The sequence below is a fragment of the Micromys minutus genome (genome assembly GCF_963924665.1).
Source record: "Micromys minutus genome assembly, chromosome: 30".
NCBI lineage: Eukaryota > Metazoa > Chordata > Mammalia > Rodentia > Muridae > Micromys > Micromys minutus.
The window spans coordinates 29,150,073-29,166,200 of record NC_137965.1 but is presented as its reverse complement, the minus strand read 5'-3'; the positions used below and the strand labels follow the sequence as shown (position 1 = coordinate 29,166,200).

Below are 16,128 nucleotides of genomic sequence, written 5' to 3'. Positions count from 1 at the left end.
AAAATTTTCTCCTGTGCCTATATGCTCTAAGGTTTTCCCTACTTTCTCATCTAATATTTTCAGTGTACCTGGTTTTATGTGGAGATCTTTGATCCACTTACACTTGAGCTTTGCACAAAAAGATAAGAAAGGGTCTATTTTCATTCTTCTGCATGCTGAGTACCAGTTGGACCTACACCATTTGTTAAATAGGCTGTCCTTTTTCCATTATATGTTTACAGCTCCTTTCTCAAAAATAAGTTGACCATATAAATGAAGACTCATTTCTGGATCTTCTATTCAATTCCATTGATCCACAAGCCTATTTCTGTACCAGTATCATAAAGTTTTCAGCGATTCCCTCAAATGTTTTCTTGTTGTTGAAGATGGATTTTGCTACTCTAGGTCTATTGTTATTACAGATGAAATTTCACATTGATCTTTCCAACTCAATGAAGAATTGGGATCGAATTTTGATGGGGATTGTATTAAATCTGTAGATTGCTTTTGGTAAGATGGCCATTTTTAAAATGTTGATCTTTCCAATCCATGAGCATAAGAGATCTTTCCATTTTCTGAGATCTTCCTAAATTTCCTTCTTTAGAGGTTTGATGTTCTTGTCATACAGGTCCTTCACTTGCTTTGTTAGAGTCACAACAAGGTATTTCATAGTTTTTTTGTTTTTTTTTTTTTTTTTTTTTTTTTGTGACTATTGTGAAGGGTATTTTTTCACTAATTTCTTTCTCCACATGATTTTCCTTTGAATATAGGAAGGCTACTGATTTGTTTGAGTTAATTTTATATTCAGCCACTTTGCTGAACTTGTTTATTGGCTGTAGGAGTTCTCTGGTGGAATTTGTGGGGTTGCAAGATACACTATCAAGTCATCTAAAAATAGTGATGTTCTTACTTCTTCCTTTCCAATTGGTATCCCTTTGATTTCCTTTTGCTGTCTAATTGCTCCAGCCAGGATACCAAGTACTATGTTGAATAGGTAGGGAAAGAGTGGGTAGCCTTGTCAAGTCCCTGATTTTATTGGGATTTCTTCAAGTTTCCCACCGTTAAGTTTGAAGTTGACTTTTGGTTTGCTGTATATTGCTTTTATTATGTGTAGGTATGGGCCTTGGTTTCCTGAGCTGAGTTGTACTCAAATATGCAAATGTACCACAATTTCTATATCCTTTTCTCAGTTTAAAAAATCTATGTTCTTTTAGGTTTCTGGCTACTATAAATGAGTCTGCTATGAACATAATGTAGCATTTAACCTTGTTAAAAGGGGGAACAACTTTTGGATATATGCACAGTAGTTGAATAGCTGGGTTTTTACGTAGTACTATGTTCAATTTTTTGAGAAATTCACAGACAGATTTCCAGAGTGGTGGTACTTGATTGTAACATCACCAACAACACAGGAGTATTCTTTTTTTCCTCAACATCATCACCAGAATCCACTGTCACCTCAGGTCTTGATCTTAGCCATTCTGATATGTATGGGGTAGAATATCAGGGTTTTTATTGTTTTATTTATTTTTTTTTTTTGGCATTCTTTTCAGCCATTCTTTATTTCTCAGTTGAAAATTCTTTGATTAACTCTTTACCTCATTTTAATAAAATCATTTGGTTTGATTTTCTAGAGACTAACTTTGGAGGTTTTTGTATATATTGGATATTATCCCCCTATCAAATATAGAACCAGTAAATCTGTTGGCTACCGTTATGTCTTCTTGACATTTTCCTTAGCCTTACAGAAACGTTTAAATTTTATGAGATTCCATTTTTCTATTCTTGATCTTAGAGCATATGTCATTGGTGTTCTTTTCAGGAACTTTTCCCCTGTGCTTATGTGTTGTTAGCTCTTCTCCACATTCTCTTCTATTATTTTCAGTGGACCTGATTTTTTGAAGAGTCTCTAATTCACATGGACTTGAGCTTTTAAAAGACGATAAGAATGGATGAATATGCCTTCTTCTGCATGGTGACTGACAGTTTGAAACTGCACCATTTGTTGAAGATGCTGTCTAAGTTCCATTGAATGTTTTTAGTTCCTCTGTCAAAGATCAAGTGACGACAGGTGTGTGGAATCATTTCTGGGTTTTCAATTCTGTTTTATTGATCTACCTGCCTCTTTTCCTACAAATAGCCTGTGGTTTTTAATCATGATTGTTCTGTAATAATTCTTGAGATTGGGGATGCTGATATCTCCAGATTTTTTTTTTTTGTTAGAATATTTCTTTGCTGTCTGAGGATTTGTGTTATTCCAAATGAATCTGTAAATTTCTCTGTCTAACTCTTTGAGGAATGTAGATGTAAATTTAATAAACATTTCACTGACCCATTTGTGCCTGATACACACAGAATGACTTGCTTTAGGTAAGTTAACCATTTTTACTCTGTTGATCCTTTCTACCCAGGAGCATGGAAGATCATTTGCTCTTGTGAGATCTTCTTCAATTTCCTCTTCATACACATGAAATTCTTGTCATACAGATATTTTACTTGTTTGGTTAGAGTCACACCAAGATATTTCTTAATGTCAGTGACTATTTTGGAGTGTTTTGTTTGCCTACTTTCTTTCTCAAACTATTTATCAATTGAGTACAGAGAGGTTACTGATGTCTTTGAGGTAATTTTATATCCAACCACTTTACTGTATTTGTTTACCAGCGGTAGGAGTTCACTGGTGAAATTTTTTAGATCACTTACATATGCAATCATATCATCTGTAGATAGTGATGTTTCTTTTCTTCTTCCTTTTTAATTTGTATCCTTTTGACTTCAGTTTGCTGTCTAATTCCTCTGGCTAGGACTTTCAGTAGTATATTGAATAAATGGAGGCCAAGTGAGGAGGCTTTTTTAGTTCCTTATTTTACTTATAATGCTTCAATTTTCTCAATATTTAGTTTGATATTGGCTACAGGTTTGCAGTATATTGCTCTTACTGTGCTTACTTATGGGCCTTGTAGTACAGATAAAATATAATTCCCTATCATAGAAGAAGTGTAAAAATCAATAGAAGTTCTTGAAATACAGTTTTTGGTAATATTTTTTCTATTGTTTTTCAAATTCACAGATCTGGTAAGGTATATCCACTGCCAACAATTTCCAAAAAATATGTCTAAAGTCTCAGCAAACCAAGATCTTAAGGTAACAAATCTTTTAAAAGATTCCAAGTTTGTTGGGATTTTACTTTTTGCCTGTTGGACAGTGATTGACCTAGATTTTGATACTTCCTACATAAATAATCACTACAAGAATCAACAAATTCACATAAATAGAAGACGTTAATGATAGTGTTTTCTTAACATTTTAGTGAATTACACAAAAGGTTCATTTTTGGTGAATTTTTAGTTAAAATTTTAGGGATATTTTTCTCTAATTATAATTTAAAATCTTATGTGCAGAGACCAGCTGATATGTCTTCAACCATCTTAAGCCAAACTGAATTTCTTTATTTTGTGATCTTTACCTTTTCAATTAAGGAGACAAAATTCAAAATCATACATCTTGTAGAATTTCACCAGTTAAACTTCACTTTGAATCCAGTAGATGAAGCATGAAAAAATTCTTTTTGATTTTCAATGATCTTTGAATTTGTAGTATTTTGTATCCTGTTTCTTTATTGATTAATTCATCATTGGCTATTATGTGGAACATTTATGTGGTATGCAGGCTAACTCACAAGGACATTACTAGACAACAACCTCCATTTATTTGCTTCTTTTGTGTTTTGATTTTGTTTTGTGTTGTTGTTTTTATACAAAGAAATCATTTTTGACTGTATTCCCAAGACTTTTTCTTCTTGTCATGTAGATTTTATTTATTTCATGTAAGCAAATCCAGAAGATTTTCAATATGCTTTAGTGACAGGCACATTGTGAAGACATGATATTGTTGAATTTCCAGAACTATGGCAAAATTTGCAATTTTGACTTTTTGTACACTTTTAATTCAGTTTATATTTCTTTAATATTTTTGGTTATGAAATTAGTTAGTTTCATTACAATACACTTGGTAACATTTAGGCTTTTCACTATTTGTTTTGATTGAATCAATCTTTCGTTCTCACTTCCACCTATACTAACTCCAGCTTATGAGTATGTCTCTGAATTTGGGTTACAATGCTTTAACTTCTAAGAGATCAAATACATGCAACTGCTCAAGAGATAATCTGGGTTTGTGTTAGAAACGAAACACACCCCCCCCACACACACATACATGAAGGTCAGTAAAATTTAAAATTATTTGGCTACTTCAAATGCTGGGAACTTGTAAACCTCCCCCAGCTTCCCAAAACCAAATCAGTGAAGTAGCCATGACTATTTACCCATATTCTCACATGGCTCATTAGCTGTATCTCCAGCAGCTCCTATGTCCCTCCACATCTCACCTTTTCATTGGTACATCTACTCTTCTTCATGCATTCTTGCCTGCACAACACTAAGGGTCCTGCCTGACCTCCATTTGCACAGCCATTGTCTACTGGCTTATTTATTGATAGATAAAAATCAATTGGGAACAAGGACCTTTAACATTTGTACAGGCAGATTCTAGACTGAATCAAAGCATTAAAACCAATCACCAACATATGTGCACCACATACACTTTTCTTTCTACTCTTTTATCCTACATGCTTCATTATGTTTACCATACACCATTATAGAGGCAATGAATACCATTACTGAACTGCACTACAGTTTTGTCGAATTAAAACATATTCACTCACATATAATCACACAATAGAAAATTTTAAGCTAAGAAACAATATGGAGAAAAAGTGTACATTACTGACATTATAAAAGCTGTTTTAAGTTACTATAGACAGGGCTTTATATCCAGTGCCATAGCATTCCTTTGGGTTCTCTGCAGGCATACTACATGGGATGTGAATACGGTAAATATTGGTACTTTCTGAGGTCACAGCTTATTTCTCTAGTTTATCTTTTACAGATTCCAGACATCACTACTCATCCTGTCTCAGTTCTTGACTGTAAGTGTCTTGTCCAAGTATAGTTCGTAATTTTGTGAATAAATAATTTCCCCACTGGGCCTGACTTCTTGGTTCAGCCCAGTGCTGAATCATAGATGCTGCTTTCAGAACCTTCAATGGAATCTCTCATTATCTCAAGAATAAAATAGTGACAACTTGACTTGAAGGTGTTGTATCTTGAGAATTTCCTCCTATGTCATGCATGAATTGGTTGATCAAGTCAATGCCTTCGTTCCACCCATTTTCACTGTAGTTCCCTGACTGGTGAATAATAATTGCACACACATTTTCCACTTATCTATCTATCTATCTATCTATCTATCTATCTATCTATCTATCTATCTACCTACCTACCTACCTACTCACTTTATATTGTGGTCACTTTCGATCCGTCCTTTTCCTTAACCCCAGAGAGTCCTGAAAATGCTTGGATTCCCTCCAATCTTGGAAAATCGAGGCTCTGCAGGGAAATGGATATTTTCTTCCAATGTGAACAGATAAGTATCATAACCTGTGCAATGCATTTGGAAAATAGATAACTAAATCTGGGACAGCCCAGAGTCCAGCTGTTGAAAGACAACATCACAAAAGATTTCATCAGATATCTAACAGCACAGACATAAGTGTGCACAAAATGTATGTGTGTATAAGCTGTGACATTCCATTAGACTTAACATATAATTTCATAATATATATGCTGTCGCTTGCAATAACATTTGAAAGTGTTTTATGATCTTTTGTTGTTGATACTCTTATTTGTTATGACTAAAATTATTATAGGGTTACGAATTCAACTTTTTTGTTTTGTTTTGTTTTCTTTTTTTGTTAGACTTCACACAGTCTGTGAGTTGTTTCTGGGGCAGGGCAAGGCTCTGGGGTTAGCATCCCACTATCAGTGACTGCATATTATGTTTGTTCTTTTGTGACTGGGTTATCACACTCAGGATGATATTCTCTAGATGCAGCCATTTTCTTAAGAATTTGGTAAAGTCATTGTTTCTGGTAGCTGAGTAGTATTCCATTGTGTAAGTGTACCACAATTTTTGTATCCATTCATCAACTAAAGAACATCTGGGTTCTTTCCAGCTTCTGGCATTATAAATAGAGCTGCAATGAGCATTGTGGTGCATGTATCTCTGTGTATATGAAAGTGTCTCTGGGATATATGCCCAGAAGTGAAATAGCTGGGTCTTCAGGTAGTACTGTGTCCAATTATCTGAGGAATCACCAGATTGATTTCCAGAGTGGTTGGATCAGTTTACAACGCCAGCAACAATGGAGAAGTGTTCCTATTTTATCCGCAACCTCGCAAGGATCTGTTGTCATCTGAGTTTTGGATCTTGGACAATCTGACTGGTGTGAGGTGAAATCTCAGGGTTGTTTGATTTGCATTTCCCTGATGGCTAAGGATGTAAAGCACTTCCTCAGATGTTTCTAAGCCATTCAAAATTCCTCAATTGAGAATGTTTTGTTTAGCTCTGTACCCCATTTTTAATAGGGTTGTTTGATTCTCTGGAATCTAGCTTTTTGAGTTCCTTGTATGCCTTGGATATTAGGCCTCTATCTGATGTGGAATTGGTAAAGATCTATTGCCATTCTGTTGGCTGCCATTTTGTTTTCTTGACACTGTGCTTAGACTTACAGAAACTTTGCAATCTCATTAACTCCCATTTGTTAATCTTTGACCTTAGAGCTTGAGCCATTTGAGTTTTGTTAAGAAAATTTTCTCTTGTGCCTTTGTATTCTAAGGTTTTTCGCTACTTTCTCATCTAATAGTTTCAGTGTATCTGGTTTAATGTGGAGATCTTTGATCGACTTACACTTGAGCTTTGTACAAAGAGATAAGAAAGGGTCTATTTTTATTCTTTTGCATGCTGAGTGCCAGTTGGTCCACACCATTTGTTAAATAGGCTGTCCTTTTTCCATTGAATTTTTATGGCTCCTTTGTCAAAAATCAGGTGACACTATATGTGAGGGCTCATTTCTGGATCTTCTATTCTATTCCATTGATCCACATGCCTATTTCTGTACCAGTACCATGCAGTTTTCAGTACAATTGCCTTGTAATATAGCTTGAGATCAGGGATAGTGATTCCTACAGATGTTTTCTTGTTGTTGAGGATGAATTTCGCTATTCTAGGTCTTTTGTTATTCCATAAGAAACTGCAAATTGATCTTTCCAACTCAAAGAAGAACTGGGTTGGAAATTCTAATGAGGATTGCTTTTTATCTGTCGATTGCTTTTGGTAGGATGGCAATTTTTAAAATGTTGATCCTTCCAATACATGATCATGGGAGATTTTTCCATTTTCTAAGACCTTCCTGAATTTCCTTCTTTAGAGGTTTAAAGTTCTTGTCATATAGGTCCTACACTTGCTTAGTAAGAGTCACACCAAGGTATTTCATAGTTTTTGTGACTATTGTGAAGGGTATCGTTTCCCTAATTTCTTTCTCTACATGTTTGTCTTTTGAGTATAGAAAGGCTACTGATTTCTTTAAGTTAATTTTGTATCCAGCCACTATGCTGAACTTGTTTTTCAGCTGTAGGAGTTCTCCGGTAGAATTGTTGGGGTCACTTAAGTACACTATCATGTCATCTGCAAAGAGTGATGTTTTTACCTCTTCCTTTCTGATTTGTATCCCCTTGATCTCCCTTTGCTGTCTAATTGCTCCAGTCAGGACTTCCAGTACTATGTTGAATAGGTAGGGGGAGATTGTGCAGCCATGTAGTGGGAGATTGTGCAGTCTCTGATTTGAGTGGGATTTTTCAACTTTCCCACCTTTAAGTTTGATGTTGGCTGTTGGTTTGCTGTATATTGCTTGTTTAGGTATGGGCCTTGGATTCCTGTTCTTTCCAGGACTTTTAACATGAAGGGGTATTGAATTTTTTCAAATGCTTTCTCAGTATCTAGTGAGTTGACCATGTGATTTTGTTGTTTGAGTTTGTTTATATGGTACAATACATTGATGGATTTCCGTATATTAAACCATACTTGAATCCCAGGGATGAAGCCTACTTTGTCATGGTGACTGATTGTTTTGATGTGTTCTTGGATTCGGTTTGCAAGAATTTTTTTGAGTATTTTTGCATCAATTTTCATAATTGAGATTGGTCTGAAGTTCTCTTTTCTTGTAGGGTCTTTCTGTGGTTTAGAAATGAGTGTTATTGTAGCCTCAAAAAATGAGTTAGCTAGTATTCCATCTGATTCTATCATGTGGAATTGTTTGGAGAGTATTGCTGTTATGTCCGCAATAAATGTCTGATAAAATTCTGTACTAAACCCGTCTGGACCTGGGCTTTTTTAGGTGGGAGGCTTTTGATGACTTCTTCTATTTCTTTAGGTATTATGGGATTATTTAGATGGTTTACTTGGTACTGATTTAACTTTAGGATCTTGTATCTTCTAGGAATTCATCCATTTCCTCAAGATTTTCCAACGTTGTAGTGTATAGACTTTTGTAGTAGGATCTGATGATTTCTTGAATTTCCTCATTTTTAGTTTTACAGTGTCCTTGTTCAGTTTCTGTTTCCATGATCTGTCTATTGGATAGAATGGGGTATTAAAGTCTCCCACTATTATTTTGTGGGATGAAATGTATTTTTTGAGCTTTAGTAGGGTTTCTTAAATGAATATGGGTGCTTTTGATTTGGAACATATATGTTAATGATTGAGAGTTCCTCTTGACAGATTTCCCCGGTAATGAGTAAAAAGTGTCCTTCCTTATTTTTTTTTTTTTTTTTGATAACGTTTCCTTGGAAATTTACTTTATTCGATATTTGAATAGCCAATCCAGCTTGCTTCTTGGGGCTGTTTGCTTGAAAGTTTTTTTCCCACCCTTTTACTATGAGACAGTGTCTGTCTTTGTCTCTGAGATGAGTTTCCTGTATGCAGCAAAATGCTGGATTTTGTTTGTGTATCTAGTCTGATAACCTGTGTCTTTTTATTGGGGAGTTGAGTCCTTTTATGTTAATAGATATCAAGGAATAGTTGTTTCTGTTTCCTGCTTTTATTGCTTTTTTAGGTTGAGTTGTGTCTGTGTCTTTTTCTTCTTTTGGTTTTCTTCCTTAAGAGTTTTCATGTTTTTACTAGGATGTAGTTCCCCTCATTGTATTGGGTTTTCCACCTATAATTCATTGTAGTGCTGGGTTTGTGATCAGATATTGTGTAAATTTAGATTTGTCTTGAAATATCTTCATCTCTCCATCGATGGTGATTGATAGTTTTGCTGGGTATAGCAGCTTGGGCTGGCACGTGTGCTTCTTAAGGAGTGCATGATGTCTGTCCAGGCTCTTCTAGCTTTCCTAGTCTCTGTTGAGAAATCAGGTGTGATTCAGATTGGTCTGCCTTTATGTTACCTGACTTTTTTCCCTTACTGCTTTTAGTATTCTTTCTTTGTGTTCGGCACTTGGTGTTTTGACTATTATGTGTCGGGAGGTATTTCTTTTCTGGTCCAACCTATTTGGAGTTCTGAAGGCTTCTTTCATGCTCGTGGTCATCTCATTCTTGATGGTAGGAAAGTTTTCTTCTATGATTTTGTTGAAGATATTTACTGTGCCTCTTAGTTGATACTCTTTTTTCTCTTCTATTCCTATTATCCTTAGGTTCGGTTTTCTCATTGTGTACTGGACATTTTGGGTTAGGTGCTTTTTGTTTTGTGCATCTTCTTTGGCTGTTTTGTCTATGCTTACAATGTTTTCTTCTGCCCTGGGGTTCTCTCTTTCATCTCTTGTAGTCTTTTGCAAATGCTTGCTTCTGTGACTCATGATTTTTGTTTTAGGTTTTCTACCTCTAGGTTTATCTCTTGTAGTGTTTTCTTTATTGTGTCAATTTCCGTTTTAAATTTCCTCTTCCATTCCTTCATTTCTTTGGTTCTGTTTTCCTCTAGTTCTTTGAGTTCTTTGAGTGTTTTTCTTGTTTCCTCTTTAAAAGCTTCTTTTTCTTTTTGCTTTTCCTTCTGTTCTTGTTTAAGTATCTCTATCAGCGTCTTGAGGTATGATTTCAGGTCTGTGTCTTCTTTTTCTGGAGTGTTTGGCATTCCAATGTTTGCTGTTATGGGAGACCTGGGTTCTGGTGTTGCCAGGTTGTCTTGGTTTCCTTGGATATACTTTTACACTATCCTCATGTCATCTTGTTTTCAGTGATATGTTCTTACCTTTCTCTTTTATCTGGTCTGTGTCTCTGGATCTCCACTGGTTCAGGTGGCAGATGGGCCGAGCCCTGTTCTGCGCCCCAAAGTCACCGGGTGGAAGCAGAGGTACCAATGCTGTGCTCCTGGTCCCTGTATCAGGCAGGGTGGAGGTGTGCTTTCCATGTGCAGTCAGCAGAAATCTCTCTGCTCCCTGGCTGGCCAGATCTCCTAATCACCAGTCTTTAAAACTTTAGGAACTGCTGGTCCAAGTGGCAGATGGGTTTAGCCCTCTTCCGTGCCCCAAATTCGCCGGGTGGAAGCCGTGTTTTATGCTCTTAATAAAATTGATTTTTCTATCATCTATCTATCTATCTATCTATCTATCTATCTATCTATCTATCTATCTATCTATCTATATCTCTATATAGATATAAATGCATTTTACATGCTATTATTAATTTTTATTATCTATTGACTAATATTAGATAAAATATATTTTATGAATTGATATATTTGAGGTTGATAATTGTCATTAAAATTATGTTCTTTTAAACCATGACTAAAAAATAAGAGTGTGATTTCCAATGTTGTAGTATGCTTACTAGCGCTGGTTTTCTCTTTCTATTCCATCTCACAAGTGAAGTAATCTTGCACATAAGGCTGCATATTCTATAATTATGATGGCATCTTTCCAATGTGCAGGTGTTTCCTGTAAGTTCAGAATATTGTAGAGATGAACTGTAGGTTGTAATTGCACTGTCAGAAGTTAAATATGTATTGTTACATTACATAGAGTACATAGGCTAAAGTCTTTGATATCATTATATTCCTAAGCTTTAAGGAACTCTCTTATTTATCTCTCATTAGCTCTTCAGAGTATTAATAATTTTTATCCATTCAGATCAAAATGTATGTCGCTATGGTATAAAGAGAATCTTGCCCAATCACAGAATGTAATTCTGAAATATGATAATCCAAATAATGTTTTCTTTATAAGTTACAACTGGAAACCTCTGAAATTCATTTTTGCTTACCTACTATTTAAACTACTATTTAAATCACATATTGAAGCCCACAGATTTGATTATCATCCACATAATTGGCATCCAATGTCTTGATAGTTCTCTCTATAGGAGTGCCCCACACACTGGCAGAATTTGGTATGAAGCTTTTTTTTTTAAATTGATTTTGGATGCTCTTTCATTTTATGCTTTCAAAGAGCTGTCTAAAGTGTGTCCATTAGCACCACTTGTGTCCTGAGTATTTTCCAGGCCATCACTATCAGTCCCAGGAAATCCTGTTGTAAGAATCAAAAGGCCAAGGCTGCAAGTACACTGGCTGCTCTATTTCCATTCTCTTGGTCTTTTCAATTGTTGTAAATTTCATTTTCTTCTGTACATCCTTGTCAAAATGAATATGACAAGCAACCGAGATTTTGTTTACTGTTCCATTGGAGAACTTGATGAAATCAATGACTGGCTCTATGCAGCATTGGTGGTATGTCCAGAAATAATTGTTTCTTTGCTCATTGTCTGGTCCAGTGGCTCCATGATTGTCATTCTGTATAGACACAAGCAGAGGATTCAATACATCCACAGCAGTCATGTTCCCAGGAGAAACTCTCCAGAATTCAGAGCCACACACAAAATTATGATCCTGGTGTCTAAGTTTCTGGCATTTTATACTGTCTTCTCTGTTTTACAAGTCTGCATAGCTCTTTTGTATCAACACAATCAGTGGTTCATAGATATTACCTACATCATTTCTCTGTGTTTTCCATCTTTGAGACCCTTTGTTCTAATGAGACATTACTCTATTATGCCTAGATTTAGTTTGGACTAGTTATAGAATATAACCTCCTAATTTTATTACAGTCTTTGCATGTTATATTTTTTTAGCCTGGTATTTAGTCCTACTCTTCATCCAAAGTTCAGTACTGATGATTGAAGCATTTTGCCTTCACATTCCCCTATATTGGACCATTGAGCCTTCGTAGGACCAAAACTTCCCCTCCTATTGTTGCCAAACAATACCATTCTTTGCTATATATTCAGCTAGAGCTATGGACCCATTCAAATGTACTAATTGGTTCATATTTTAACCCTGGGATAGTGTTGTTCTTCATATGGGATTGAAAACCTTTTCTTTTTTAAATTATTTTTATTGGATATTTTCTGCATTACATTTCAGATGTTATCTCTTTCCCACAATCCCACCCTCTCCTCCTCGCATTGCGTCCATGAAGAAACTCCCCTTCCCAACCATCCTCTCCCACCTCATCACCTTGACTTGAAAATGAGCTTTTGCTGGACCAGAGGCTTCTCTATTCGGGAGCCATCTATTACAACATATATTGAAGGCTAGATTAATAGGTTATTTCAGCTTCAATGATTCAGCTTATATGAAATGTCACCAGGCCACTCAGACCACCTGCATGGATCTTGCCTTCAAGTTACTAATAAACCTATTATTTTCTGTTCTTTCTGCTGAACATTTTTTTAACCAACATCCTGGTACACAGCAAAAATGGTATTATGAAAAGTCCTTTAGATGGAAAAGCCCCTAGTCCCATGCCTTATTCCCTTCTTCTACCTTTATAAAACTAGCATGTGAAAAACAAAATAATACAACTTGATCAGACCTCCTGTCTTGATCTCTGTTCCTTGCATCTCTTGTCTTCCATTCTCTCCTAGATTATCCAGGGTTCTTGTTGACTGTCTTGCAGGTCAGGAAATTGGCAACCTACATTGGTGCAATCTGGGGTCTCTCTGGAGGGAATGCCACACATCCAGTAAGGAAGGCCTTCTGTGTTGTTTCAGAGAGAGATAGAGTGACTGCAGGACCTTCCTTTACATAGCTCAACTTGGAGTATGTCTGCCTTTGTGCTGTGGTGGGTCAAACCATTCAAAGGACTTGCAATCTGTGTAGCCTTGCAGAAGGCTGGCATTGGCAGCAGCTCCCCTTTAACATTTTCCAATTATAAACAGCCTGTAATCCCAGAACTACTTATCAGTCTGTGAGGAAGAGGTGTTCTGTTATCATTTGCACCCGAAATAAGACAGTTACCAAACAAATGCTGTCCTAGGGATTCATGCTGAGACAGGAATTGCACAGTCAGGCAAAAACCATTTGAGAGCTCATTCAAATAAACCAAAAATTAGACAAAAATGGTCTAGGTTATTCAGACCAAAATTTATTCTTGTGACCACTGATTCTTGTCCCCAGGCTTATGCTAATAAAATCCCTTGGTAAAATGGACCCCATGTTTGGGTTTCTCAGTGGCTGCTAACACAAGAGAAACTTTCTCCAGCTAGAGTTAGTACAGAAACAAGTCACTGCATGCCACATAGAACCATCTTCCTCTCTATGGAATACTCCTACTTTTGTTATAAAGAAAAAAAATCTGATAAATAAATACTTTTTATAGATATTTGGGCTTTAAAAAGACAATGATCTCCATGGGAGCCCCACAACCTGAACTTCAGTCCCCTGCTACTATAAGTGATGGTTTCTTCAAGATTGTTATTGACTAAGATGATTGTTTTTTTTTTTTACCATTCATCTACACCATGAGTATTGCTGTCATTTTTTTTTTTTTTTTTTGTAACCTTCCCCAGACAAACTACCAAAGCCTCTGGTGCACTATCCATGGTGTGTCCTTCTACAGGAAATGGCCAATAGTCCAACTTTGACTCAAATATTAATGGATCAAGTCATTCAACCTTTACGAGGGAAATGGCCTCAGATTTATCACCTTCCTTATATAAACGATGTCTTTTAACCTGCTTCTTGTGAATCATAAGCCCTCTCCTGCTTTCAACAATTACAACAGATTCTCATATCCTATGAGCTCAAGGTTGCTCCAGGAAAATTAAAATTTATGACTCCTATTTCTATTCTGGATATAAACATGAGATAGGTTGTGCCCACACACTAAAAATATAGATACACCAATCTTCTCTCTGAAATTTACATGATTTTCAACAGCTTCTAGATTATCACCAGTTTCTTCATGATTATCTTAAGATTCCCTTGGTTTTGTTCTTGCCACTCAATGAACTTCTAGTAGGAAACTCCCTTCTGCTATCTCCACCTTTGTTTAAACTGCCAGCCAACACAGCCCTTGACCAGAGTGGCTATGTAATTACTATTGAAGCCACATTTCACATCCAACCTAAACTTCATTTACTTTTCATTATCTCTCCCACTTTGCATGCTCCAGTGAAAGATTATTTTGCAGAAGAATAAGGACCATGTTGCCTCCAGCCATCCCCTGCTTTGGGCTCCTCTTCACTTGAAACCCAATAAGGTTTTGCCAACTTATACTTTGTTTGATGCCTTAATCATAAAAGGAAAAAATTAACTGTCCTGTAAATATTTGGGAAAGTGTCTGAGAAATGCTTAGTCAGACATCAGGTTTTCCAGGGCTGCAGCAAGGATTAAAAGAAAATAAAAATAATAAAAATAAAAACAGTTAGTAAATCTTGCAACATGACTTTGGGCAGACTTGTGCTGAAACCTCGTGGTTGAAGCAAGGCCTTGCTTATTAGTCCTTTTAAACATGACTTTAATTATATGCAGAAGAATAACATCAGTTATGAATCAAATAACAAGCAAGTTAACAATTAATATTGGATTGATTTCTAGAGCAGTCCAAAATTGAATCAGAATAACTGGTCAAATTAATGTTAAGAGAAGAATCACTACAAATTTTTCTCTCTATGATTACTTTTTATGTCAGTTTCCACAGTCCCCATGTTATCTTTTTAACAAGCTTGAGGTAAAGCTTCTTGTCCAATCTGTGTTAAAGGCAAGCAAATGTACATCAGGAAAAGATGTCCAATACAGCTTCTTGGTATTTTTAGGGCTCTAAGAAAGTTCACAGGTTAGTAAGATACTTTGTCCAAGCATCAGTGAGTCTCACCAATCACTCTGGCAGTTAACATGTTCTTGCTGCATCCTGTGGGAAAAAAAACACAAACAAATATTCTTCCCCATATTAACACTTGATCAGGACAATACCAGTTGCCAGTATGTGGATTATTTCATTTCACCTAGGCATAAGTTTGCCCAGTGGTAGAATGCAATAAACACTCAAAGATTCCTTGACATTCAAATATTTTTAATTTTTTAAATAAAAAGAGCATGATTCAAATAATCAGAGATGTAATTCCCCCTTTTATTTTATTAAGATATTGTTTTAATATTTATAAGAATTTTTAATAATATATGAAATATTAAATTGTTAACAAAACATCTTAAATGCTTGATTGCAATAGCCAGTTTTATTATGTTATAATTTGATTTGGAGCACCAAACATAGGAAAACAACATAGGCCATTAAAAATTATATTTTTAGCGGCTTCTTCTGTTAAAGCAATTGCAATTGGAAGGCTTGAAAAGCTGTTAATATTTAAATAAATATTAATGTTTTCTAAAATCAGAAATGAGTAATATCCACTTAACTGATTAATTAAAATTCCTGGATTGTGAACACTATTATGTGGTATAGGAATAAACTGAGGACACGGAGAACAAAGCTTTATAATTTGACATGTACATATTCTAGAAATATCAAATAGTTGTCTCAGGCCATTACTATTTTGATGGTAAAAAATGAGATTATAATTTGCCTGCTATAAAAACCTGTTTTGGCATTGGCATTACTAAGGGATCCAGACAGCCCAGTATCTCTTAAATATCTAAGTGTTGAACAGTAAGTTCTCATAAACAATTGCAAAACTCAAGAATTAGCAGTATCTAAAAATGTAACAACTTCAAGCAATTGCAAACCATAACCTACATATTGGCTACCAGTATATAAATTTAAAGGTTAACTGGTTTAAATTTAAAAACAGTGGCTATAGCATGCAATCTAATAATCTGTACTGCAGCAGGGGGAAATTCAAGAAATGAATGTGTGGTCCAATTACATGTACTGTCTTATTACATGGGTCATCTATAAATACAGCAATTGCATTATCCATGTGCTACATGCATAAATTTACAGAAAATATAAAAATCATTCATAG

The 16,128-nt window shown here is 35.5% G+C and overlaps 1 pseudogene across 1 annotated transcript in view; it reads left to right on the top strand.

Moving 5' to 3' along the window:
• Positions 1–11,938, top strand: part of LOC308439950 (vomeronasal type-1 receptor 4-like) — a 36,779-nt pseudogene extending 24,841 nt beyond the window's left edge. The window contains exon 2 of the transcript in view: positions 11,328–11,938. The product of the transcript in view is annotated as a vomeronasal type-1 receptor 4-like (transcript). The remainder of the gene's footprint in view (positions 1–11,327) is intronic.
• The last annotated feature ends 4,190 nt before the right edge of the window (positions 11,939–16,128 follow it).